A 26,833-nucleotide genomic window follows, 5' to 3' on the forward strand; every position below is an offset into this window, starting at 1 on the left:
GATGGGCAGTGTATATCCATCCCTCATGCAGCTGGCGTGCAACACTCCACATATGCACTCACCCACATGACAGGGGACTCACACACACACACCAATGTCCAGGGGACGAACACATCATTTGGACAATCTCAGCACAGGTACACTAAACAAACACACATCTATGGGTACTGTCACCTGTCACGCTGGGGGGACCACAGAATCACATCAGGACTGTAGAAACAACATTCCCAGGAGGAGTAGCCAGGCTGAATGTTGCATGCACCATGCATTGATTGTCACAGTAAGCACTATGCAAGTGAGGAGTGCACACAGAAACTACAGCATGCTCTGCATAGGAGACATGAGGCATTCCCCACCCTGGGACCCACTCTAAACAACATTGCATGTCTGTCACACATGGACACAATGACAGAAGTCACAGTCACAAAAAAGGGGCACAGTCTAAGGTAGTGGAGTCAGCACCCACCTGCTCCCCTGGTCGACCATACAGCATGGTGTACTGTGGGAGGATCACATCCACCAACGCCATATTCTCCTCCATGGTGAATGGCTGGGCCCTCTCCACAGACCTGGACATGGTGCCAGAGGAATCACGAGCAGCAGCAGTGTTGTGGAATGAAAGGATGTGCAGGCAAGTGCTCCCTCATGGGACCTGGCTGCCTTATATCTGCCTTGCTGGGCATTTACAGGAGTACAGAGTGATTGGTCAGTCACATTAGCATCCTACGTTTCCTCCAATCCCTTTAAACCTACCCCAATGAGTGGCTTTGCATGGTTTAAAAATTGAGCATGATGTCAAGTCAACAACCACTTTGCAACAAAGTATATTGTTTCCAACCGACTTCTGCTAGTCACCTGATGCAAAAATTCAAACTATAAACTCGGTCTCCATGACAACCAGCATGCATTTAGGCCCTTATACTTGTCCCTCATGTGTCCCCTATGTTATTTTAATATTTACACACAGGTACGGTGCGTTCCACGGACCTAGGGCACCCCAAATGCAGTGAAACGGACCGTACAGGCATGTGTATGGTCCCTATCACTATGGGAGTGCTGGCGTATGCGTACGCCATAGTAAGACGGACCGTACAGGCGTGTGTATGGTCACTATCACTATGGGAGTGCTCGCGTATGCGCACGCCATAGTAAGACGGACGTACAGGCGTGTGTACGGTCCCTATCACTATGGGAGTGCTGGCGTATGCGTACGCCATAGTAAGACCGACCGTACAGGTGTGTGTACGGTCCCCATCACTATGGGGGTGCTGGCGTATGCGTACGCCATAGTAAGACGGACCGTACACGCGTGTACGGTCCGTATTACTATGGCGTACGCATACACGAGCACTCCCATAGTGATAGGGACCGTACACACGCCTGTACGGTCCGTATTACTATGGCGTACGCATACGCCAGCACTCCCATAGTGATAGAGACCGTGCACACGCCTGTACGGTCCGTATTACTATGGTGTACGCATATGCGAGCACTCCCATAGTGATAGGGACCGTACACACACCTGTACGATCTGTATTACTATGGCGTACGCATACACGAGCACTCCCATAGTGATAGGGACCGTACACACGCCTGTACGGTCCGTATTACTATGGTGTACGCATACGCCAGCACTCCCATAGTGATAGGGACCGTGCACACGCCTGTACGGTCCGTATTACTATGGTGTACGCATATGCGAGCACTCCCATAGTGATAGGGACCGTACACACGCCTGTACGGTCCGTCTTACTATGGCGTATGCATACGCGAGCACTCCCATAGTGATAGGGACCGTACAGACGCCCTCAGAGCGTATGTACGGTGCGTTTCACACCTGACAGTGGTGACAGGCGGCACACATACAGGAATAGAGCTGTCATACTTGGCCAAGGCTGGACATCAAGGCTTGTCTGTGCAGTACTACATGTGTCGGGCACAGGTGTGTCAGGCAGTGATGTGGCACATTACTCCTGAGGTGTGAAGCAAATAAATGTATGATGAGCTGTGTACACATGTCATGTGTGATGGTGCACTATGTGACACACATCCCCTTCACTCATTTGACATGTGTGCATGTAGTACAGACTTGTTGAGCCATGCGTCACTGGCATGGCACAGTCACCAACACCCGCAACTGTCCCCTGATGCCAGGTACATGGAATATTACACCTGAGATGTGAATGCCCGCGTTGCACGCTGTAACTATGTCATGTGTGTGTCATGTGTTCCCATAGGTTTGCTGTAGGTGTTTGGTCAAATGCATCGGCAGTTGATGCAACCAACATGTGTCTGTGTGTAGATGGCCATGGCACACTGTTACGCACACAAGCCCACATGTGTAATCCGACGTAAGGTGTGTCTGTATGCATCGACAAGGAGTTTCAAAACAAGGACATATCTGCATACTCTCAAAGTATGTGTGATCAGTCTTGACATGTACTCCTTCATGGCAAGGTGTGTGGTCTGTCCTTTTTCTATGACATGTGACCTGTGCCTCTAGTGTTCCGCAACCTGTCTGTATGATTAACATACTAATTCTGCACATATGCTGATGTCTGGCACTCCTGTGATGCGTCTGCCTGTTCACTCACACTGGCCCACAGCTAGTTTCATGCCATGTCATGTTGAGCTTGAGAATCCACGTTTGTAGCTGGCTCTTGGTAGGAGTGTCACCTGCCTGGCATACGTGTCCAGGATATGTTGCACAGACCTGACTCTGTATGTAGCATATGTGTATTGCCTGTTGAACATGTGCTCAGTACATTGACATTGGTGGTGTACTGTACTCACTCTTCGTTGTCCCTTCAAATTTACTGCAGGGCTCCGCCTCTCCCCCGACCAATGCCAGACTTGGCTGCCCTGAGGGAACGTGACTGTATACGCCGCTACCGCTTCAGCCAACCGTTGATTGAGGACTTGACCGCCCGGCTGGAAGCACACCTCCAACCGCTACACAGGTATCCTACTGCACTGACACCCAAGATGAAGGTGATGGCAGCCCTACATTTCTTTGCCACGGGTACCTTTCAATATACCATTGCTCATGTTGGTGGCATGTCCCAAACCATGTTCAGCCATGTTCTGCATGATTTTTTAGAGGCCATTTTGGATCACCTGGATGAGTTCATTAAATTCCCAAATCCTGAGCAGTTGACAGGTGTCAAGCGTGAGTTCTATGCCCTGGGAGGGATGCCCCATGTCATTGGGTCCATAGATGGAATACATGTGGCTTTGGTACCACCACAGGCACAGGAGGTAGCGTATAGGAACCGCAAGCATTACCACTCCATTAATGCCCTTGTGGTGTGTCTTGCCAACATGGTGATATCACATGTCTGTGCTCGTTTTCCAGGATCAGCACACGATGCCTACATCATGAGGCGTAGCAGGGTGCCTGAAATGATGCTGCAGCTGCGCAACGAACGAGCATGTATTGTTGGTGGGTATACTCTGGCAGTCCTGTATTTAGCGTCATCTTCGTGTTTTACTGCTTCTCCTGACCCACTTTTGTCCATGATGTTTCCATGTAGGGGACGCTGGCTATCCCAACATGCCATGGCTGATCACGCCTCTCCGCAACCCCAGCACGGCTGCCGAGCACCGCTACAACAACGCCCATGGGCGGACCAGGCGAGTGATAGAGAGGACGTTTGGCCTCCTGAAGAGCCGATTCGGTTGCCTCCACAAAACCGGCGGCGCACTCCCATATGCACCGGTGAAGGTCTGCAAGATCTATCTCGTGTGCTGCATGCTGCACAACATGGCAGTGGAGAAAGGTGTGCCACTTATCCTGGATCCGGATGAGCAGGACCATCCACCCGTGGAGGATGAAGGGCTTGGTGACGAGGCAAGTGATGTGGAGGAGGAGGAGGCGGTGGAGGACATCCATAGTCGGCTCATACGCGGCTTCTTTGCTTAGTGGTGAGTTCCAGTGTCTGAGTGTGCATGCATTGGGCCGTGTGTGGCATGTGTTGCAATGTGTGTGTCCATCTGTATGTCTGCAAAGTGAGTCAGAGGTGTGTTTGGATGAGTCACTCGAGTGATGGTGCAATAGAAGAATGTTTTTCCAGAGTCATCATTGTCACCTAGCATGTTGACAACCTTATACGTGTCGAGTACATGCACATGCATGCGGATGTGCTTCTTTTGGCTGAATCCTTGTGTGTCTCTCATCCACAGGTACTTGCGCATGCTGTCTGCTGGTGGCATTGTTGTGCTCCTGCTATTCCTCATGAACACAGCAACATGTGCTGAATCAGCGTTACATGCACGGACAAGTTTGAAAATCTCCTTAGGGTAAGGGATGCAGCATGGCTTTTTGGGTGTGGTATTTGTTTGGAATGTGTGTGCACTGCTCCTGTTCATGTTTGGTTACTTTGCATACATGTAGAATCACCATGGGGCACATGACATGGAGCTGAATTCACCTGAATTGATGGTCAGACTTGGTGACAGTCATCTGTAATGGGATACTGGATTGTGATGAAGCCATCAATGTGTGTAACACTGCCCTCGGAAACATACGGGTTGCACCGGGTTGACATGGTGTGTGAATTCCCCATTAGAGGCTCAATGGTGTATAGCAGCCTCTCCGTGAGCAGCAGGGGGTGTTTAGCTGTAACCCGTCACTTGTGTGCCAGTTCTATGGATTTCCAGCATCTGTGGTGCAAAGGGGGGTGCCAGTGTCGGTCCCACATGTTCATCCACATGACCTGTGTATGTGTTGACAGAGTTGCATTAGCATTCCAACACACATGACTAATAAAGGTGTCCCTCTGCCTCCAAGGTGCCTCCTCTCTGTCAATGGTGGTCTGTTGCCACTGTGCATGCGGCATGTCTGGCATAGTCATCAGAGATAGTGCATATGAGTCTATGTGTAGAGTAGTAAGATGCAAGATGTTTGTCAGGGATTAGAATCTGTATTGTGCATGATGTCCATGGCTGTGTAGGTATTGTGGCATGTCAGTCTCCACGACGGCAACTGTGCTGCATGTGCATCTATTGTGTGTGTGTGTGTGCCATATTGAACCAGACATTCCTTCCTTGACATACACCTTTTGCATAGTTCCTTCCTGAGATCCTTGTCTTTGTGTGCAACTTGTGGCATTGTTTTCTTGACATGGCGCTTGCTGCTGCAGGCCCTGCAGCAAGGGCACCCAGTGTCCACACAAACAAGCTGGTGTTCATCATGGATTGCTTGCTGACATGTGCTATGCCGATCAGCAGCATCTGCGCCTCATGCTGCAGCACACTCTGCATTATGCACAAGATCCCCAGTTCCATCCACCTCAAGGCAAGAGAGACCATCCCCCAGGTCAACTACAACATCTGTGTCTAATCCTACCATGCACTCTACGGACATGTGTGTTACAACTCCCCTGATACTTGTCCACATCCAGGGTGCATCTGCACAGCTCTGCTTCTACATCCGGCAACCAAGCCACATCAACATCCAACAGAGATGGGGGGAATGGATCACTGCCAGCTGCAGGATGACCTTCTCAATCCACGCACACACTCAGGATGCAGCCCACAACCACAACACAACCTTGTGGCACTGTGATCCAACACCCCATTGTGCCATCTCCATGCATCCAACCTTGGCCGGCCCACCATTCTCCACATCCACCTGACTCAAGCATGCAGGACATGGTTCGGCCACATGTCTACACATACCTGGGAGTAGCACCACAGGACACTCCACATGATCCCTGACCTCTGCGCATGACTGTTGCTCTTCTAAATAGGTCTGTAGGCACAGTTGTGCGGGCACCCCCTCAGCTGGTTGGGCCCATCACGGGTGAGTATGGTGCTCCATGTCTGTATTGGATGATACATTGTGACCCATGTGTGTCCTGTGCCAGACTCAGACCCCAGGGTATGGATGGTTGGAGTTACTTCTGAAATCAGGCATGGTTTGACTTTACAACACACACATGTAGTGGAATAATGCAAAATGACGGCATCATCTTGTGATTATTTTTATTTGTGGTGGGGTACGTGTTTGGGGGGATGACAAGAGGTGCTTGGCGGGAGTGTAGAATCCAAAGTTCACAGGGGGAGTTGGTATCCTTGCTATTGGAAGTCATCAGAGTCTATGCCACAGTCTTTGTCAACATTGGTCAGACAGTGACCAGCAAGTCCATGTGCCAGAGAATGTCATGTGATGATGTGCTGCTGTTGGGACAGAGGGCCAGGTGCCAGGCCAGGTGACCTGGGAGATGGTGATGTTCCGCTGACTCTCACGGTCTTTTGCGTGGACGACCCACCTTCCTGCGGGGACCCTCAGAAGCAGGCCGTGACGATGCTTGTGATGCTCCGTCGGATGAATCCTCCTCCTCCTGATCCCTCCCTGTGGGTGGTGATGTTCTTCGCCTGGTGGCACAGGGAGGGTTGCCCATGTTTTCGGCAATCCGACGGAGTACACGGGTCATGTCCGTTTGCACCGGCACGAGCTCAGCCTGTCTTGCCTCCATCCGTCCTTGGTGTCGCTGTTGACAGGCATGTTGCTCGGCCTGCAGGGTCTTCATCTCCTCGAGGGTCCCCTTGATGTCTGTGAGGGTGGACGCAATCTGGACCATGCCCCTGGTGTCACGCCGGTATGTGTCCAGGATGTTGCTGACGTGTGACATTACCGGTTCCTGAGCCAACTGGTCAGGTTCGCGCCTCCGCCGTCCTCCACTCCCACCACCCCTGCCCACTTGCACCTGGCCTGCCGTTGTGGGCACATCGGGTCTCCGGGATCCCTGAGGGATGGCATTTGCGGTGTCGCCTGCCTCCTCCTGGGTGCCCGGAGAACCATGTCCCTCCTGGACAGACTGGCTGTGTTGTTGTGTGCGGGCAGGGCTCCTGGGTGTCCCCTGGGATGTGGCAGGAATGGGGGTGGTGGTTGGCACAGTTGTACCTGGCGCAGGTGCTGCAGGTGGTTGGACACCAGAGGGGCCAGGTTGGTCTGGGTCATCCACGGAGTGGTGAGAGTCGTCGCTGCCGGTGGGGTCCTCTTCACGCAGACCCTGGTCCTGTGAGTCTTCCCCCCCAGTGTTGGGGGGAGATCAACGACGTTGACCTGTGTGTGAGAGAGACAATGTTAATTGTGTTACATGCGACATCCATGTTTAATTCATTTTTGAGTTGGCACAGTTCCTCTGGGTGGTTGGATTTGGCTTGCATTCCTCTCACAGTGCACTTGTGCATGGGTATGTCCCTTGGCCACAGATTTCGACACTTTACCTATGTGTGACACAATCTTAGTTGATGCATCTTTTTTGAACGCAGTCAGCAGTGTAGTGAGCGGGCATAGCAAGCCATGCAGAGCCGCCTTACGTGTTGCACTGTACGTGGCCAAATTGTGTTTTTTCCATGCTATTTGAGAATGCAGGTAGGTAACTTAAGCATTTGTGACAGGGTTCTGACAAACACAGTGGGTGGGTATACTGGGTGTAAGGTTAGGTTTGTGCCTGCAGCACGGATGTACTCGTGCACAGATTGACACATGGCCCAGTGTTTATCAAAGGTTAAAGGGGGGGTTCACGCACTGCCAAACCTTGTCTACATGCACACAGTCCACCTGCTGACGAGCGGACATGGCCACACCACCCAAGGGTGATTTGGTCTCCCTCTGTCTCCCTTTCTCCCTCCCTCTGTCAGCCTCCTACCTCTGTCCGTCTCCCTCTGTCTCCCTTTCTCCCTCCCTCTGTCAGCCTCCTCCCTCTGTCCGTCTCCCTCTGTCTCCCTTTCTCCCTCCCTCTGTCAGCCTCCTCCCTCTGTCCGTCTGTCTCCCTGTGTCTACTTCTGTCTCCCTCCCTCTCTCTCCCCCTCTCCCTCCCTCTGTGTGTCACCCTCTGTCACCTCAGCCCAGCTTCCTGGGCACACACAGTTTGCAGGTCTTTCAAAGGCCATTGGCTTGTTCATGTGGGTTTGTTTCTTATCTCCTGGCACCCATTGGGCGGAGTGTCTGAGTCTGCGCTGCTGCTGTGGCGGTGTGTGCTGACACTCTTTCAGAGTGATGCGTCTTCATTAGCTGCTGTTATGTGCAAATTGTGCCTTCATACCCATGTCATCCTGCAACGCGGCCACCATTTGCAGGCAACACAGTACTGTGTGGGGACACACTGTTTGTATGGCTGTGCCCTAGGCCATATGGGCTGAGGGCATTGTTGTGTGCTTCAGAGTTGCTCTATGTTAGTTTTGAGACCCATCCTCCCGGCATCGGGGACATCCTGTCTTGTGTTGGTGTTTTGTGTGGCCTGTGACTAGGCATGGCCTTGCTTGGGGCATGGGGCATGGAGGCGCTAGTGGCATGTGTGTGTTTTTGGAGTGTGGTTGTGTCCGGTGCTGGCTTTGGGGGGGTTGAGTGCATGATTGGTATTTTGTTTGTTTATGGCGTTCCCCCCATGTGAGGTGAGTTGTTTGTGTACTCACCAGGCTCTCGGACTCCTTCTACTCCGTCTACTCCCACCGGCGGCAGCGTGGCCATCACCTTCTCCTCCCAGGGATGGTAGTGTACCGGTCTGCGGGGCGGCCCTCCTCCAGTGATGTTCTCCTGGTTGTGATCGTCCGTCATTTTGCGGCGGACCGTCCTCCGCAGATCGTACCACCTGGCTTGGCACTCATGCCTGGTCCTTCTGGTGGACCCAACAGCATTCACAGAATTGACAATCCTCTGCCACATGGCTGATTTTTCGGATATGCTGGTCCGTCTGACCAATGTTCCAAAGAGCTGTGGCTCGACTCTGACGATTTCGTCGACAAGGACCTCTAGCTCCTCCTTTGTGAACTTTGGATTCTTGTTAGTGGGCATGGTGTGGGGTGTGGGTGTGGATGGTTGTGGGGGTGTTGGTGTGGATGGTTGTGGGTGTGTGAGTGTGGTTGTGAAGGTGTGTGTGTGTGAATGTGATGAGGGGGTGTTTGTGATGGTGGTTGTGTGAAGGAGTGCAAGTGTAAGGTGTATTGAGGGATGTAGTATGGTGCAGTGCGTTGTCTCTGTGGTCTGGCAGTAGTGGATCTGTTGCAAAGGATCATGGTTTGTGTGTGTTGGGCCTTTTTATTGGTCCATTTGTGGGTGTGGCTGTGTTTGAACTTTGGGTGGGTGTGTTATAAGGAGTGGTTGTGTTTTGGGCCTCTGTTTAGCTGTTTGGCAGTTGCAGGTCAGTGTATAGGATGTATTTGGGCTTGTTGGACATGTTTTGTGGTGTTGTGTGCATCGAATTGACTCTCCTTGTGTTGTTTTGGTTTGTCCTGGTTCAGTACGAGTGTTTTTGGCGTTTGTACGGTGCGTACATGGGCCATGTTGTTGTACACTGCTGTCCTTTGCTATGGCTTAGTACGACTCGTACATGCGTGATGTTGGGTGAGGGTGCTGGTGTAGGGGCCTGGGGTAGGGTGCGTACAGACACGGGCAGGGTGTTGGTCCGCACCGTCCATCGGTGGTGGTGTTTCGCACCGTACATACAGGGGGGGCTGGGTGTACGCTCCGTACATATACGGGTGGGGGTACGCTCCATACATACACGGGTGGGGAGTTGGTACGCTCCATGCATACACGGGTGGGGGTACGCTCCATACATACACTGGTGGGGTGTTGGTATGCTCCGTACATACACGGGTGGGGGTACGCTCCGTACATACGGGGGTGGGGTGTGGGTACGCTCCATTCATACACGGGTGGGGGTACGCTCCGTACATACACTGGTGGGGTGTTGGTATGCTCCATTCATACACGTGTGGGGGTACGCTCCGTACATACACTGGTGGGGTGTTGGTACGCTCCGTACATAAACGGGTGGGGGTACGCTCCGTACATACACTGGTGGGGTGTTGGTACACTCCATACATACATGGGTGGGGGTACGTTCTGTACATACGGGGGTGGGGTGTGGGTACGCTCCATTCATACACGGGTGGGGGTACGCTCTGTACATACACTGGTGGGGTGTTGGTACGCTCCATTCATACACGGGTGGGGGTATGCTCCGTACATACACTGGTGGGGTGTTGGTATGCTCCGTACATACACGGGTGGGGGTACGCTCCGTACATACACTGGTGGGGTGTGGGTACGCTCCATTCATACACGGGTGGGGGTACGCTCCGTACATACACGGGTGGGGGTATTCTCCGTACATACACGGGTGGGGGTACGCTCCGTACATACACTGGTGGGGTGTGGGTACGCTCAATACATACACGGGTGGGGTACGCTCCGTACATACACTGGTGGGGGTTCGGCGTGTACATCCGCGGCCGCGGGGGGGGCGTTTGGCGCGTACATGCGGGGGCTGGGGTGGGTGTTCGGCGCGTACATACGAGGGCTGGGGGGGTGTTCTGCGCGTACATACGGGGTCTGGGGTGGGGTGTTCGGCGCGTATGCGGGCACATGTCTCCATGGTTGCTATGGGAGTTCGGTCCGTATGGTGTTTTTTCCATACGGTTGTGAAATCGGAAGGACGGGAATGATCGTACTTGCGCGGTCGGACTTCATTTTTCCGATTCGTACGGTAAATCGTCCGGGGATGTGTCGGACACATTTTCCGACCCGAGGACATGTGGGGAAATTGTCCCAATGCGATTCGTATGGACTTTTTCCCATGCGAATCGTACTTGGCAGTTTGTACGCTACTTGTACGATTCGTACGGAAATTTTTTTGAGAATCGGAATCGCCCCATAATTGGCACACCATAGTAACTGAAGGAGAGGATTGGTATTGCAGTAAAATCGAAAATACATTGAGACTATAGTAGATTTAGAAATAGAACTGGAAATCGAGGCTTCCTCAGGCTGAGTAGCATTCTATCCTCATCAAAAGCACATTAGATAAACACACATGGCTATGACTAGACAAAAGGTAGCAGAAGTCTTTGGGAAAGGAGGTTATGAACAGTTCATAAACATAGTCACATGTAGCCAGTCCTCTTTTAGGAATTAAGCAAAATGAAATGCATGAAATACATACATTGAGCAAAATAAACGACACACCGAATTACTGGTTATAAAACTATCATGAATCAAATATTCTTGCATTCAGTACAATAACTTCCTAGTGTCAGTCATTAGGAATATCTTACCAATACTTGCTCCACAAAAATATTGCTTCATGCGGGAAATAACACTTTATGAATGCACAATATATTAATTCTGATGTAACAACTTCTAAAGAAAAGTGAGGATATTTAAGAAAGGCCTCAGGACGCAAGAGCACAGTTGTTATATTTAATTATAACATTTCGATTCCAAATGGAGGTATGATAGCCCACTACTTCACTGCAAAATAAACAAGAGAGCAAAATAGGCAATTCCATAAGGGATCTTATATTACTCAAACTATACATGTAATGTTTTTGCTGCAGACATGATGCAATGTCTGTCTGGCAAAGGCCCTAAAACATGAAGACTTTGAAAGATGAAAATTCTTTTAGAACATCGTATGCACCGACCCTTTGATGGAAATAAACTTTTGAAATACAGAATTGAATGAATGGAAAAACACTCTACAGGCAGCTGCTAACAATGATGTATCTTAAAAGCAGACACTGGAATAAGTGCTGGAGAGAAAAGGGGACGTGCCTATGAAAACTGAAGGCACTTCCAAAGAAAGAACATCAAACACTTTCACAACGCCTCCTACCATACCTTTAAAATCCTTGAAATATACACGGTTGAGATAAGTGAAGAAAGAAGGGAAACAGCATATGTACAGAATCAAGCATATCTGTCTAGCACAAGCATCTGTTAGGCCACTGAAAATACAGTGTACATTTTCAGGCTCATCAGAAGTGAAGTTTAACAGAGAATTTGCATCTTGTCTGATCATTGTTCAAAGCAGTGCTGTGATACAAAGTTTGGTGCAGGAGTAAATGAAAATATCTGCAATTTAAAGTGCCCTAAATAAAACACTGGCATCCTTGAGGGATTGCTAAGAGCGATTGGAAAACTGTGGTGACAGAGAGCAGTAATAAGAAACTTATGGTGAAAAACAAAGAGAGAAAAATTGAAAACACACAAGCAAGCTAGATCATTATCATCGCACATAAAACATGGCCACAATAAGAGAATGCACTGACATTCCATGGTTCAAGCTAGGCTTTTTTACGTGTAGTCACAAAAGTTGCACTATCCTGTGCGGGTAGTGTCCCTCCTTGTGCACAGCCTGTGAATATGCAAACTCTTCGCAATCCGTGATGTATATCTGAACAAACTTTCAGCCAAGTTCAAGTCAAGAATTTATTTGTTGACATACTTCGGTAACTTAAACTCATTTCAATCATGAGTATGTCTGTGGTTAACAATGTCATCTGAAAGGGTTATTCAATGTTGACAATTGCATGAAATCCCCAATGCATTTCGGGTAGGTCAACTACCCTTCGTCAGGGAGAGTATTCCTAAAAAAACACAAAGATAGGTGAAATTCAAGCGACCTATGTCTCTCTGAATGTGTGAATATAATCTGGTTCATAAGTTTTTTTACGTTTTTTTACGTGTAGTACATATACTTTTAAAGCCAAATCCATAACATGTCTGACATAGCTCCTCCCTGCTACATATCATCATAGATCACTGAAAAGATCCGAGCAAATAAGACCCACCTCAAAGGATCTAGGGTAGACCTAGAAGAAGGATAATTTATATAAATGGAGATAGAAAGATTACTGACCATTCAAAGGTCACTGTTGCACCCTTAAATTGGACAGTTAATGCACACCAACTGCAGGTACCAAAAATGCAGAGGAGAAACACCTCAAGCTGTGGTTGTTTGAAAGACATCGCAGCCGTTCTGTGACAAACTAACCAGGTACCGGCAATAGCACTGTTCTGCAGGGTTAGAAAGAATCCTGCAATGATTCTAAATTGCTTACTAATCAGGCAGATGCTACATCCTGTATAGGGACAATTTGCTATTTAACTTCAGACCAGAGGTTCAAATATGATCATAATTAATCGCCATGGCCAAAGGAGAAACTCCCATCTGTTTGTCTTAAATGTTGATGGACACATCTGTCTAGAAACCACTCCCACAAAAGTTACACATAGCTTTTTGAAAAGCTCTTTAAAGCACCAAATTGTAAATTAGCATTGAGTGTTCACTAATGCATCAAAAAAAGTACCACAACGATGAAGGTCCAGCACCCATGCGCACAGGTAGTCACTTCCTCAAAATATTTAAATTACCAGTGCTCACTTAACAAATGGTCACCGTTAAACCATCCCTACATTGAAGTGTGAAATTTGTTCACTAATGCAGATGAACCATAATAGTAAGGGCTGACCTTGCCTATATTCAAAACAAATTACAGATCCCTATTACTGGTATAAGTAGATTTACTCTTGTATTGGCAGTTTAACTTCCCCTAACATTTGCAGGCTAAATATTGTCTAGCATCATGGCAGAGAGAGCAAAACAGCATATATGATCAAATTGCATTGAACTGAAGTTGATGTCAAAATACAGAGTACAGAAAAAGACAGCACTAGTGGTCCTAAAACTAGTCCAATGTTTGTAAGCACCTAAGATTTTCATGCTACAGTATCAATTGGCCAACCCATTAAATGATGTTCTTAACCAGAATAGATTTTCGAATGTATTGTGCTTAGAGTAGATCTGATATAATATCTACCTACCAAAGCAATGTTTCTGCAGCTGGATTTATGTCTAGAAGACACTGGTCAGCAACACTTGAAAATGAGGCATGTTTTATTTATGATGAATGTTATGTTATGCGATGTAGATTGTGGCTAATCACCGGTGGCGACATCCAGGAGCTGAGAAGGGCAGGCCTGGGGTGGGGGGGGGGCGGAGGAGGAGATCATGCCTGTTTAGTCTGCAACAGCCATTTCCTGAGGTTCATTCAGAAGACCTTGAGGGAGGGGTTGGTTCTGAGGTGTTTCAGGTGGTCGTTCCAGGTATTGGCTGTGGGGTAAGAAAGAATGTCCCCCGCTTCTGGTCAGTTTTATGTGAGGGAGGAGTGCTTTTGCCTGGGACCTAGACTGAAGGTGTGTGGTGGGTTTGTAGAAGTTGAGGTGGTGGTTGAGGTGAGTTGAACCCTTGTTTGGGAGCTTTGTAGGCGTGGGTGAAAATCTTGAACTTACATCGTTCCTTGACGAGGAGCTAGTGGATATTGTTTGGGTGTGGAGAGATGTGGTTATTTTGTGAAATGTTCAGTATGAGTCTGGCAGCAGTGTTCTGAGTGGTTAGGAGTCGAAGTAGGACATGGGCTGGGATTCCGATGTGGCAGGTGTTTCTGAGAATATCTTCAAATGGCAAAAGCAACATACAACAATCCACATGTAAACTACTCAAAGATAAAATCCCAAACACAATACCTAAGTGCATACCATGAAAAACACTACTAAATTGGATAACATACTAAAAATAGGTGGGCAACCAGTTAGGATTACGGTGGGCAGCTAAGAACTCACGCTGCCCCAAGGGCAGCACATTAGTGTAATACAGAGCAGGTGATTGAATTAGCCACTCCATCTTTTGCTGTGTGGGGAGCACCCACCTGCACTTTGAAGAGGGAACAGAGATCCCCCTGCGGTAGGTGACTGCAAGCCGGTGTCTGGGCAGTGCATGGCAATTCCTTTCCAAGGGGTTGCAATCAGGGAGCAGTGTGCTACTTGAAGGCCTCTTTTCCTCTGCTCCCATGTCCATAATGGGACCTGGGCACAGACACAGAGTGTGTCCCCTATTAACATGGAGGTATGCCCTCTGGCGAATAGAGCTGGCACTCTGTGTGCGTGGCACTAGCTGTATTTTGGAAGAGTGCGCAAAATGTCTGTGCCCTCTTATGTAATATTACAGTGCCGGGGGCTGCAGAAAATGAGAGCACATGCCTGTTGTGCTCCCGGGGCACTGACTGTAATACGGCCCATAATACCAGGCTTGGAAACCTAAACATTGAACAAAGCTATAGTCTGCAAGTTGCTTTAGTAGTAAGAAAAGAGATGACACAAGACAGTATTTTACTTTCTCAAACTTGAGCCTTATGTAAGATATGTAGGTCCAGGTGCATGAATACACTAGTAATCACGATTTACATAGCAGACAATACAAATAGGCATTTTTAGAACTTGATGTATGTTTATTACTGCTACCTAATTCAATGGATCTCATTTTAAAAACTAAGAATAAAATATTGATTTAAAACCTACAAAGATGTCAATTCAGGCCTTGAAGGATACGTTTACCTATTTGCAGCAAGTTCATAACTCCTGAGCTATTTTGCCAGGATTAAAATTTGCAACCAATATGTTGCCCAAGGACCTCTACAACAATGCATTAACCAACTGAACCATTATGCAGAATACATGGTATGCTGTTTACACTTCAGCTCTCACCTAAAACCCTGATTACGAGAGCTACTGTGAGGACTAGGAAAGATAGTTTCCAGATGATTCCACAAAGAGACAGGTGATCTAGGCCTATTCCATTAGTACGACCGCTGTTGATATACTCCACCAAAGGGTGTAAGAGGGCCCTTGATACAGTGCTGTGCCAACCTGAGGGAGCTAGCAGAACCAAGAAGACCTAGACTTTTGGCTGTTTTCCTGATACTTGAGATGTACTGATACTGATGCTTGAGATTCACATTCATGACCTGGAACCCAAGAAAGAGTTCTAAAGCTAAATTAAACAAAAAGGGGGATAAAGGACAACCCTGCTGAACACCTCTGCCTAAATTAAAGTACGAAAAAGTAAGGACATTAACAAATATAGCTGCTGTAGGATTTGAATATATAAGAGAGATTAAAGTCTTAATTTTAGGACCAAAGCCAAACCACTTAAGTGTTGAAAAAATAAATGGCCAGTAGACTCTGTCAAAAGCTTTTTCCACATCCAAACCTAGAGATTCGGAAGAGTGAGAAGATTTGGAGAGTATATCGAAAAACAGGCGCGTATTGTCAGTAAGAAAACAGCCTTTCACAAAGTCTGATTGTTCTTTTACCCAGAAGATCTGGAAGGAAGGATTCTAATCGTAAAGCCAAGGATTTTGAGAACATTTTATAGTCGATATTTACTAATGAAATCGGTCTGTAATTTTTACAAAAGTAAGGGTCTTTATTTTCCTTGGGATTCGGCAAATTAGGGCTTCTAAAAAGTAACCTGAAGAAGTACCTGTTTGTAAGAAAGAGACCAAAAGTTTATATAGTTTGGGAAGAAGAAGTTGGGAAAAATGCGAAAATAATTTGACAGTGAAACCATCTGGACCAGGGGCTTTATCTTTCTGAAGAGCATGCAAAGCAGTGTGTAATTCTGTCACTGAAACATCTAGCTCTAATGAGTCAAAATCTAAATTAATATCAGAAGATTTAGTAATAAAGGAGAGATAGTTCATGATGGACTCATCCGTAGGAGTAGTTGAGGGTGCATATAAAGAATTATAGAAAGTATGAAATTCTTGCAAGATTTCAGAGTCTTTAAACTTGGGTAATTGTTGATCATCAAGAATTAAATCAGTAATAATTCTTTTTTTTTACTTTGAGATAGTTGGCCTATAGTTTGCCTGACTTATTTTGGCAACCATAGAACTTTGCACTAGATTTAAGTAAATACAAAGAAGCATTTTCAGTGGATTCCTTGTTAAATTGAAGTTTGGCAGCTATTAGATTGGTTAAACAATCTTTTGATTTAGAAGTGTAGTAGGGATGTTCCAGAGTTTTTAGCTTAACAAAAAGATCTGTAGCAGATTTACGGGCAATATGACGCTTCTTGTAAACTTAATCAACAATAAAATCCCGAGCAGCAGCCTTAAATTCATTCCCTATGACATGAAAAGGAAGGGTGTCTGATTCATTAAAAGAGAAATATTCATTCAAAAAAGAAGTAAATGAAGAAGTAAAAACAGGATTGAACAGTAGTGAATTGTTAAAAAGCCAGCATCTAGGAGCAGAAGATTTGTGAAGAATAACTAGAAAAACGGATACCGGGGCATGATAAGAAATCAAGATAGAGCCAATATCTGCAGAACGTATTAATTGAGAAAGGTCATGAGAGATAAAAATATGATCAATGCGTGATTGTGTACGATGGACTGGAGAGAAGAGAGAGTATTCTCTCAAGGTGGGATTGCATAGTCTCCATGGGGCATATTATCAACGGCCAGCGATAATTATCGCTGGCCGTTCATAGCGATAGAAAAATTATCGCCAGCTATCGCTGAATATTATCGCCATGATAACGCTATATTTACAACGCATAGCGCAATGGCGATAATATTTCAGCGATAGCGGTGTTTTCAATGGAACATCGCTGGTTTTCCTGCGATTTTCCATTGAAAACAGCGATAACATTGCTGATAGGACCCTCTGGTCCTATCAGCATAATCCATATCCCATTAAAAGTATGCCCTGGTCAGGAATTTAACAAGTGTTAAATTCCTGAGTTAAGGCTGAGGTAGCGCGATTTTTTTTATCGCTGCACCTCCTTGTTAATATCACGAAGCTGCCTTCAAGATATTAACATGTGTTGTTTTCACAGCCACGCCTCTTTTGCATCTCATTAGCGATGCGAGGCGAGGCTGTGAAAAAACGGGCTCTACATCAAGGAAACACGCGCTAGCGTGTCCTTGATGATATTGCGATATAATTATCGCCGCTTTTCGCCCAAAAACAAACGCTAAAGCGGCGATAATTATATCGCCAGCCCTTGCTAATATGCCCCCTTGTGTCAACTAAATGTCTCTGTTGAAAGGAGTGTAGGAATGATTTGTGGACTTTGAAGGGTATGAAAGGAGACGAGGAATTACGATCAATGAAGGGATCGATAATTTGATTACAATCTCCAGCTAAAATCAGTTTATCATGAGGGAATTGCATCAGTTTTTCTGCAAGATGGGACCAAAAGAGACACCTGTAGTTGGTGCATAAATATTAAATAAGGTGAGTGGAGTCTTCCCAATCAATAGGTCTGTAAGTAACCAGCGACCAACGTCATCTTTTTCTTGAGAAACAAGTTTAACATGGAGAGATCTATGACATAATGTGATAACACCATTAAGCTTGCCATCACCTGGAGAAAAGAAAACATCCCAACCCAGTCTCTCCTCAACTTTAAGGATTCAGATTCTGTGAGGTGTGATTCTTGAATCAAGGCTAGATCAGCCTTCAGTTTAGACAAATGTGATAATACGTGTTGTCTTTTAATCGGTGAGTGTAAACCTCGAACATTCCAAGTGACAATATTTAATGACATCTAATAACCAACAACCCCTTCGCTGCTAGGCCTTTTCCCCTCCTGTGCTAAGCCTTTTTTGGGCAATTTGGGGTAGTGCGCGCTTAGGCCCCTGTACCTTTTTGACCACATTAGGTATCCACGCCAAATTTGCATCCTTTTCTTCCAACATCATGGGGATTCTAAAGGTACCCAGGGAATGTGTATTCTCCTAGAGGGTTCCCAGAAATTTGTCAAAATGCAGCAATCTTTTGTTTTTTTTGTGAAAAATTGGAAACACGGGCTGCAAATGAAAGCGTGTGGGTTTTTCTCTGCAAATGGTATAAAAAAAGGGTTTGTGGGGCTGAAATCACCATTTCTCCAGCTTTTAGGGAATGACAGAATTTTGTCAGAAAACCAAAAATTTTTACACAGGTTTGGCATTTTTCTGGGACATACCCTATTTTTGCTATTTTTTGTGCTTTCAACCTCCTTCCAGTTAATGGTAGAAATGGGTACAAAAGCAATAATGGATCCTGGACAGCTATACATATTTGAAAAGTAGACAAAATTCTGAATTCAGCAAGGGGTCATTTGTGTAGATCCATCAAGGTTTCTTTATAGAAACTACCAGTTAAATATAGGAAAAATTAAAAATTAGTTGAAAAAAGCAGCCTTTTGAGTCAACGCTTTCACCTGTAACTTCTTCTAATTATGACATCTCTTTGAAAGCAATGTACCATTACATCCGCTGGACCTTCCTGGTTGTGGGGATATATAGGACTTGTAGGTTCACCAAGAGCCCAATGAACCCAGAGTAAAAAACTGAGCAGCATTTTGTAATGGTTTTTTATTATGTTCCGGGTATATAGCAATTATTGTGGGAAAATGTATACATGGAAAAATCGGTATGAAAGACACCTATGTATTTCTGAAATGGGAACAAATTACAGAGTTTAGAAACAGTGCATATTTGCACATTTTCGAAATTGGGAATACTCATACTAGCATGAGAATTATTGGTCATTTTTCAAAATGACTTTTTTTTTACACAATGTCTTTCATTTGGAAGGGAGAAATGCATCAAAAATCAATAGGGAATAACAGATGCTTTACAAATCTGAACTACCCTAAGTCTCCTGATAAAAATGGTACCTCACTTGTGTGGGTAGGCATAGTGCCCACGACAGGAAGTGGCTCAAAACCTAACATGAACACACCACATTTTCACAATGAAAATTTACACATTTTTTGCGAAGAGTCTAGCTGTAGTTTTTGAACCCTAGCTCTGCCGGCACCTAAGGAAACCTAGCAAACCTATACATTTTTTAAAACTATACACTCAGGGGAATCCAGGATGGGGTGACTTGACTGCCTCCCACCATGATCTGTTACCCAGAATCCCTTGCAAACCTAAAAAATTGACACAAAAAAACACATTTTCCCCACATTTCTGTGGTGGAAAGTTCTGGAATCTGCATGGATCCATAAATTTCCACCCACCCCGTGTTTCCCAAAGTCTTATGAGAAAAATGGTACCTCACTTGTGCAGTTTGGCCTACTGCCCGCGACAGGAAATGGCAAAAAATGCAATGTGGTCACACCTCAATTTCGCAGTGAAAAATGACCCTTTTTTGGCAAAGTGCCTAGCTGTAGTTTTTTAACCCTAGCTCTGCCGGCACCTTGTGAAACGTAGCAAACCTATACATTTTTTAAATCAAGACACCCAGGGGAATCCAGGATGGGGTGAGTTGACTGCCTCCCACCATGATCTGTTACCCAGAACCCCTTGCAAACCTAAACAATTGACAAAAAAAACCATTTTCCCCACATTTCTGTGGTGGAAAGTTCTGGAATCTGCGTGATCCACAAATTTCCACCCACCCCAAGTTCCCCAAAGTCCTACGAGAAAAATGGTGCCTCACTTGTGTGGGAGACCCAAGTACCCGCGACAGGCAAGGGCCCAAAACATTTTTTGATAGGCAATGTTGATTTTGCCTCACAACGTTTTGAGCCCTTGCCTGTGGCGGGTACTTGGGCCTCCCACTCAAGTGAGGCACCATTTTTACCGCGAGACCTGGGGGAACGCTGGGTGGTGGTAAATTTGTGTGAGCCCGGTGATGCCACAACTTTCCCACACCAAAATGTGTGAAAAATTAGATTTTTTCAGCTAAAATTGAGGTTTGCAGGGGATTCTACGTAAGGAAACGTTGGGGGATCCACACAGGCCATACCTCCCTGGAAGCCCCCGGGTGTCTAGTTTTCCGAAATATATGGGTTTGGTAGGTTTCCCTAGATGGCCGCCAAGCACCGGGCCAAAAACCAAAGTGACCCCACTTGCAAAACCAGGTGGTTTTGCGATAGGCCATTTTGATGTCGCCTCAGTACGTTTTGGGCCCTTGCCTGTCGCGGGTACTTGGGCCTCCCACACAAGTGAGGCATCATTTTTACCGGGAGACCTAGGGGAACGCTGGGTGGTGTGAAATTTGTGTGAGCCCGGTGATGCCACAACTTTCCCACACAAAAATGGGTGAAAAAAGTGTTTTTTTCAGCTAAAATTGAGGTTTGCAGGGGATTCTGGGTAAGGAAACATTGGGGGATCCACGCAAGCCATATCTCCCTGGAAGCCCCCGGGTGTCTAGTGTTCAGAAATGTGTGGGTGTGGTAGGTTTGCTTAGATAGCCGCCGAGCACGGGCCAAAAACCCAGGTGACCCCCCTTGCAAAACCAGGTGGTTTTGAGAGAGGCAATTTTGATGTCACCTCACTACGTTTTGGGCCCTTGCCTGTCACGGTTACTAGGGCCTCCCACACAAGTGAGGCACCATTTTTATCGGGAGACCCGGGGGAACGCTGGGTGGTGGGAAATCTGTGTGAGCCCGGTGATGCCACAACTTTTCCACACAAAAATGTGTGAAAAAAGTGATTTTTTCAGCTAAAATTGAGGTTTGCAGGGGATTCTAGGTAAGGAAACGTTGGGGGATCCTTGCAAGCCATACCTCCCTGGAAGTTCCCGGGTGTCTAGTTTTCAGAAATGTGTGGGTTTGGTAGGTTTCCCTAGATGGCTGCCGAGCAGGGGGCCAAAAACCCAGGTGACCCCTCTTGCAAAACCAGGTGGTTTTGAGATAGGCAATTTTGATGTCGCCTCACTACGTTTTGGGCCCTTGCCTGTCGCTGGTACTTGGACCTCCCACACAAGTGAGGCACCATTTTTACCGCTAGACCTAGGGGAACACTGGGTGGTGGGAAATTTGTGTGAGCCCAGTGATGCCACAACTTTCCAACACAAAAATATGTGAAAAAAGTGTTTTTTTCAGCTAAAATTGAGGTTTGCAGGGGATTCTGGGTAAGGAAACGTTGGGGGATCCACGCAAGCCATACCTCCCTGGAAGCCCCCGGGTGTCTAGTTTTCAGAAATGTGTGGGTGTGGTAGGTTTCCCTATGTGATGGCTGCGCTAGGGCCCTAAATCCACAGGTAGGCATATTGCTAAAAAAAACTCTGTGCCTAATTGACTTTCTGCCACCCGGGGGGGACATCGGTGGGGGGGAGGGGGTTGCCCCGATATGCCCCCAAGGGGGGCAGAAACACTGTGGCTATTTTTGGGGGGGTGGGGGCATTGGTATGCCTATTCTGGGCAGCCCCCACCCCCACACATAAAAAAAGCCAGCGTAATCATTGGCGTCCAGTGGGTGTTTTGCCCCCCAAGGGGGGTCAGATTGAGGGCTACTGCCCCTATCTGCCCCCCCGGGGGGGCAGAAAGTCCACTAGATGTCAGGGATTTTTTTGGGCAAATTTTAATTAGGGTGGGTGCTGTTCAAAACGGGCATGCCAATGCCCCCACCCTAGTTAAAAATTGCCGAAAAAAAATCCCTGGCGTCTAGTGGGCTTTTTGCCCCCCGGAGGGGCAGATTGGGGACTATTGCCCCATCTGTCCCCCGGGGGGGCAGGAAGGCTGTAATTTTTGCGGGGAGGGGGTGGGGGCATGGGCATGGCCGTTTTGGGCAACCCCCACCCTAATTAAAATTTTCCCCAAAAAACTCCCTGGCGTCTAGTGGGCTTTTTGCCCCCACGGTGGGGCAGATTGGGGGCTAATGCCCCATCTACCCCACAGGGGAGCAGGAAGGCTGTTATTTTTGTGGGGGAGGTGGGTGAAGGCATGGGGATGCCCGTTTTGGGAGCCCCCACCCTAATTCAAATTTGCCCTAAAAAAACTCCCTGGCGTCTATTGGGCTTTTTGCCCCCCTGGCATGGCAAATTGGGGGCTAGTGCCCCCATCTGCCCCCAGGGGGGGCAGAAAGTCAACTAGACACCAAGGAGTTTTTGGGCAAATTTTAATTAGGTTGGGGGCTGCCCAAAACAGGCATTCCAATGCCCCCACCCTAAGTAACATTTTCCCAAAAAATCCATGGCCTCTAGTGGGCTTTTTGCCCCCCCGGGGGGGCAGATTGGGGGCTACTGCTCCATCTGCCCCCCAGGGGGTAGGAAGGCTGTTATTTTTGGGGAGGAGGGGGTGGGGGCATGGGTATGCCTGTTTTGGGAGCCCCCACCATAATTCAAATTTGCCCCCAAAAAACCCTGGCATCTAGTGGGCTTTTTGTTCCCCCCGTCAGGGCAGATTGGCGGCTAAATTCCACTAGACACCAGGGAGGTTTAGGGTGGGGGCTGCCCAAAACGGGCATGCCAATGCCCCGACCCTAATTAAAATTTGCCAAAAAAATTCCTGGTGTCTAGTGGGCTTTTTGCCCCTCCGGGGGGGGGTCAGATTGGGGGCTACTGCCCCATCTGTCCCCCAGGGGGGCAGGAAGGCTGTTATTTTTGCGGGTGGGGGCATGCCTGTTTTGGGAGCCCCCACCCTAATTCAAATTTGCCCCCCAAAAATCCCTGGTGTCTTGTGGGCTCTTTGCCCCCTGGCGGGGCAGATTGGGGGCTAATGACCCCATCTGCCCGCCAGGGGGGGAAAAAAGTCCACGAGACACAAGGGAGTTTTTTGGGCAAATTTTAATTAGGGTGGGGGCTGCCCAAAACGGGCATGCCTATGCCCCCATCCTAATTAAAATTTGCCTAAAAAATCCCTGGTGTCTACTGGGCTTTTTGCCCCCCCGGGGGGGGCATATTTGGGGCTAATTCCCCTATCTTCCCCCAGGGGGGCAGAAAGGCTGTCATTTTTGCGGAGGGTGGGTGGGGGCATGGGCATGCCCATATTGGGTAGCCCCCACCACAAATTATAAGAAAAAGTTAATCCCTGGCGTATAGTGGGCTTTGTGCCCCCCCAGGGGGGGCAGATTAGGGGCTACTGCCCCCAACTGCTCCCCAGGGGGACAGAAAGGCTGTACATTATGCGTGGTGGGGGCATGGACATGCCCTTCATGGGCAGCCCCCACCCTAATAAATGATGTGCGCAAAGTAAATATCCCTGGTGTCTAGTGGGCATTCTGCCCCCCCCCAGGGGGGCAGATTAGGGGCTACTGCCCCATCTGCCCCCCAGGGGGGGCAAAAAGACTAAATGACACTAAAAATATTTGGGGGGGAGCAAAAGCCCTTGCCAAAGGGGCCACTCCCCCCTCCCTGGTGTCTAGTGGGTGGATCCCTGCTTGGGGATTGCCCTCCCCTTTACAATGATACCTCTCCCGTCTTTCTACATGCCCGGGGGGCTGAGATAGCCCCCTGAGCACATACAAAGTGAAACTGAAATGAGCCTAAAGGTTTCAGTTTCTGTGCAATGAAGACAGCGCGACGTGCGCGCTGATCTTCATTGCACAGAAACCAGGGAGGGGGCCTCGGGAGCTGGGGAAGCTCTTCCCCAGCTCCCAAGGTCAAAGGGATTAAATAGAAATCCCTCTGCTGTCTGCAGCAGAGGGATTTCGTGCCCCTGGCCTCATGATGGAATGGTTCCGTCATGAGCACAGGGGCACCGATGCTCATGGCGGAACCATTCCGTCATGAGCATCGAAGGGGTTAAGAGAACAAGTTAAATTAGATCAGATATAACAATAACCTTGATAAAAAAATAAACCAAAAATATAGCAACACATGAAGGAAGAACCATCTAAGTAAACAAGGAATTAACTATAGAGAGAACAATGTGACACAAAACTAGACCCAGTATAAGCTGGATAAATGAAGAGAAACATCAGAAATGAATAGTTAGAGAAAGGATAGGAAGAAAAGTGAGAAGAAGGGGGAGGATGAAAAGAGCAGGACGAGGAAAAAAGGGAAGAGGATACCAGTAAATCTAAGTTAACACAAATTGAGAGAAATAGGAAGATAGAGAGTGAAATATATATCTCTTTAGTCTCAAGAATAATAGAGAAAGTAGGGAAAGAAAATAATACAGAAGAAAGATACTAAAGGTAACAGATAGAAAAGTGAGATACAAAATAAGTAAAGAAGGGGTATAGATGGAGAGGAGAAATAACCTGAAAAAAAGAAGTAGAAAAACAAAAACATACCTACAAATGTCCCAAAATGGGGGGGGGAGGGTGAACCCACATGGAAGGTCAGCACAGCCAGATCTCACTGAGGGAGGGGCACAGGTATGACTGGATATTACAAGGTGCGAGACAACAGGATGAACACACACGGGAATACCTATAAATTGTAAAATTTGACAACAAAAGGTTTATATTAAAAACAGAACAATGAGAATGAAAAATTAGCTGGAATAAACTAGAGCAGAAAAGGAATGTGTTATCCAACAGTGCGAGAGATAGAAAGGACAACAACATTAAACAACTTATTATAATTAGCCAAAATGAGAGGTGGAGGCACTAGACGTAGCCATAGTATCAGCTTTACAGAAGTTGAGAAAACCGCTTTAGCTGTCCGTATATAGGTTCTCATGATACAGGTCCTTATATAGGCACAATATGTATTGCCATTATATAGACATAAGATCCCAGTCCTTATTTAGGCATTAGCCATGCTATCCAAATACAGGCATGGTCACCTACATCCATCCACCCCAACGTCACAATGAGTTCTTAGAAACCAGACCCTTAAGCTTTTGGGAGTTCCCCTAGAACAGGATTATTGATTTCTCCAAGAACTCATTTATTATGCATGAATCGCTACTCCTTAAGGGTTCATTCCTGACGTCTTTCTCTGCCCGACTTTACGTCAATGCTAACATTCCAAGGCACATACCGTGTATAAATATACCTTTCCTTGCCCAAGCAAGTAGGAGCAGACCTTGACTTTAGAGGAGCCCGTATCCCGGCCTGACGCATTGACGAGAGACGCTGTAATCCCTGCTCACAGAGAATCCAGCTTCCAGTATTCTGACTCCCTTTGTTTGAGTTCGAGACCCAGAAAGAGATTACCACCTCTCTCATTTTCAAGGTATGGAGCTGACTAGAACCTAGAGGGACCTTGGCATACTAGACTTGGCATACTAAACTTAGCATACCATACTATAGAATACATCACCTACTTCTTACCTTGTACTACACTTAGGTTAGGTACATTGGGGTAGAATTAGTTAGAGAAGCATCTCATGAGTACTCGCATTTTTAGCTTATATTATTTATGTATATGAATATATGTGTCATAACTAAAAGATAATGCTAGCGCAGTATTATTTCTTTCTACTGCTTATGCTGTACATAATCTATATCGCATACTGTCTTACGATTGTAACAGCTCATATCTCTTACACGAGAAACAAGACTGTTCAATAAATTCTTTTATTGAAACGCCCGTCTATTCTTTCTGTGTAACTCTGAAGAAACTAAGCATGCAAGATTAGCTGAGTGAAACTGTTATCTGTTGTTTCTACGATTCTGAGAGTGTTCCGATTCTAAAGGGAAACAAAATTGTCATGTATATGCGGTTGCCAGAAACTACTCCCTTCTTGTTTACAAGGAGTTTCTAGTGGCCTCTGAGTTAGCTGGTACAAATTAATTAAGTTTAAAATACTCGATAGGGGCATACTGACCTCAGTCCTATGCCAAATATATAGGGTATATTATTCCAATGAACAGAGCCTATTAGGGAAATAGGAACTACACTACAATATGCAGTTGTTTTGTTCTTATATGTGACCTTGAAAAGACAAGGGTGAAAGAGGCCATATCTAGCGCCAAGATCACGAAGATCCGGTCTTACCTTTAGAAAGCCTCTAAGTTGGTCAGCAGTACTCGTAGCATAGTCCTGTGAGAAAAACAGCGTGTGATCCAACCATGAGATACTTGGTGATTTTTTAGAAGCTGATAAGACTTTAAGGAGGTCTGTATATTCCAAAAAGTACACAATGACTCCTCTTGGACGATTAGCAGCAGAAGTATCAGCATGCTGATGACCCAACCTGTATGCACGTTGTATATTTAGAACCGTTTCCACCCAACACTTTAGGCAGAAAAGTTTTAAAGAAGGAGAGAGGGTCTGCACCTTCAATGTTTTCTGGCAGGCCATAGATGTGTAGGTTGTTCCTTCGATTTCTATTTTTTAAATCTTCAACATGTTTCTGTAGAAGAGATACTTGTGATTGAAGAGCATGTACTTTAGATTTAGTCACATCGTAAGAAGAAACACTCTACTCCACCGCAATAAGTCTCTCATCAAGTCGGGACCATCTATCGGTCAAAAATTGAAGTTTTGAATTTGTCTCTTCCATAAAGGGTTTTAAGGCTCGTATTTCCTCCAAGAGTAAATCCAGAGAAGCAGGTTGTGGTGATTTTGCAGGAGATG

Source organism: Triturus cristatus, chromosome 6 (assembly GCF_964204655.1).
Source record: "Triturus cristatus chromosome 6, aTriCri1.1, whole genome shotgun sequence".
Classification (NCBI taxonomy): Eukaryota; Metazoa; Chordata; class Amphibia; order Caudata; family Salamandridae; genus Triturus; species Triturus cristatus.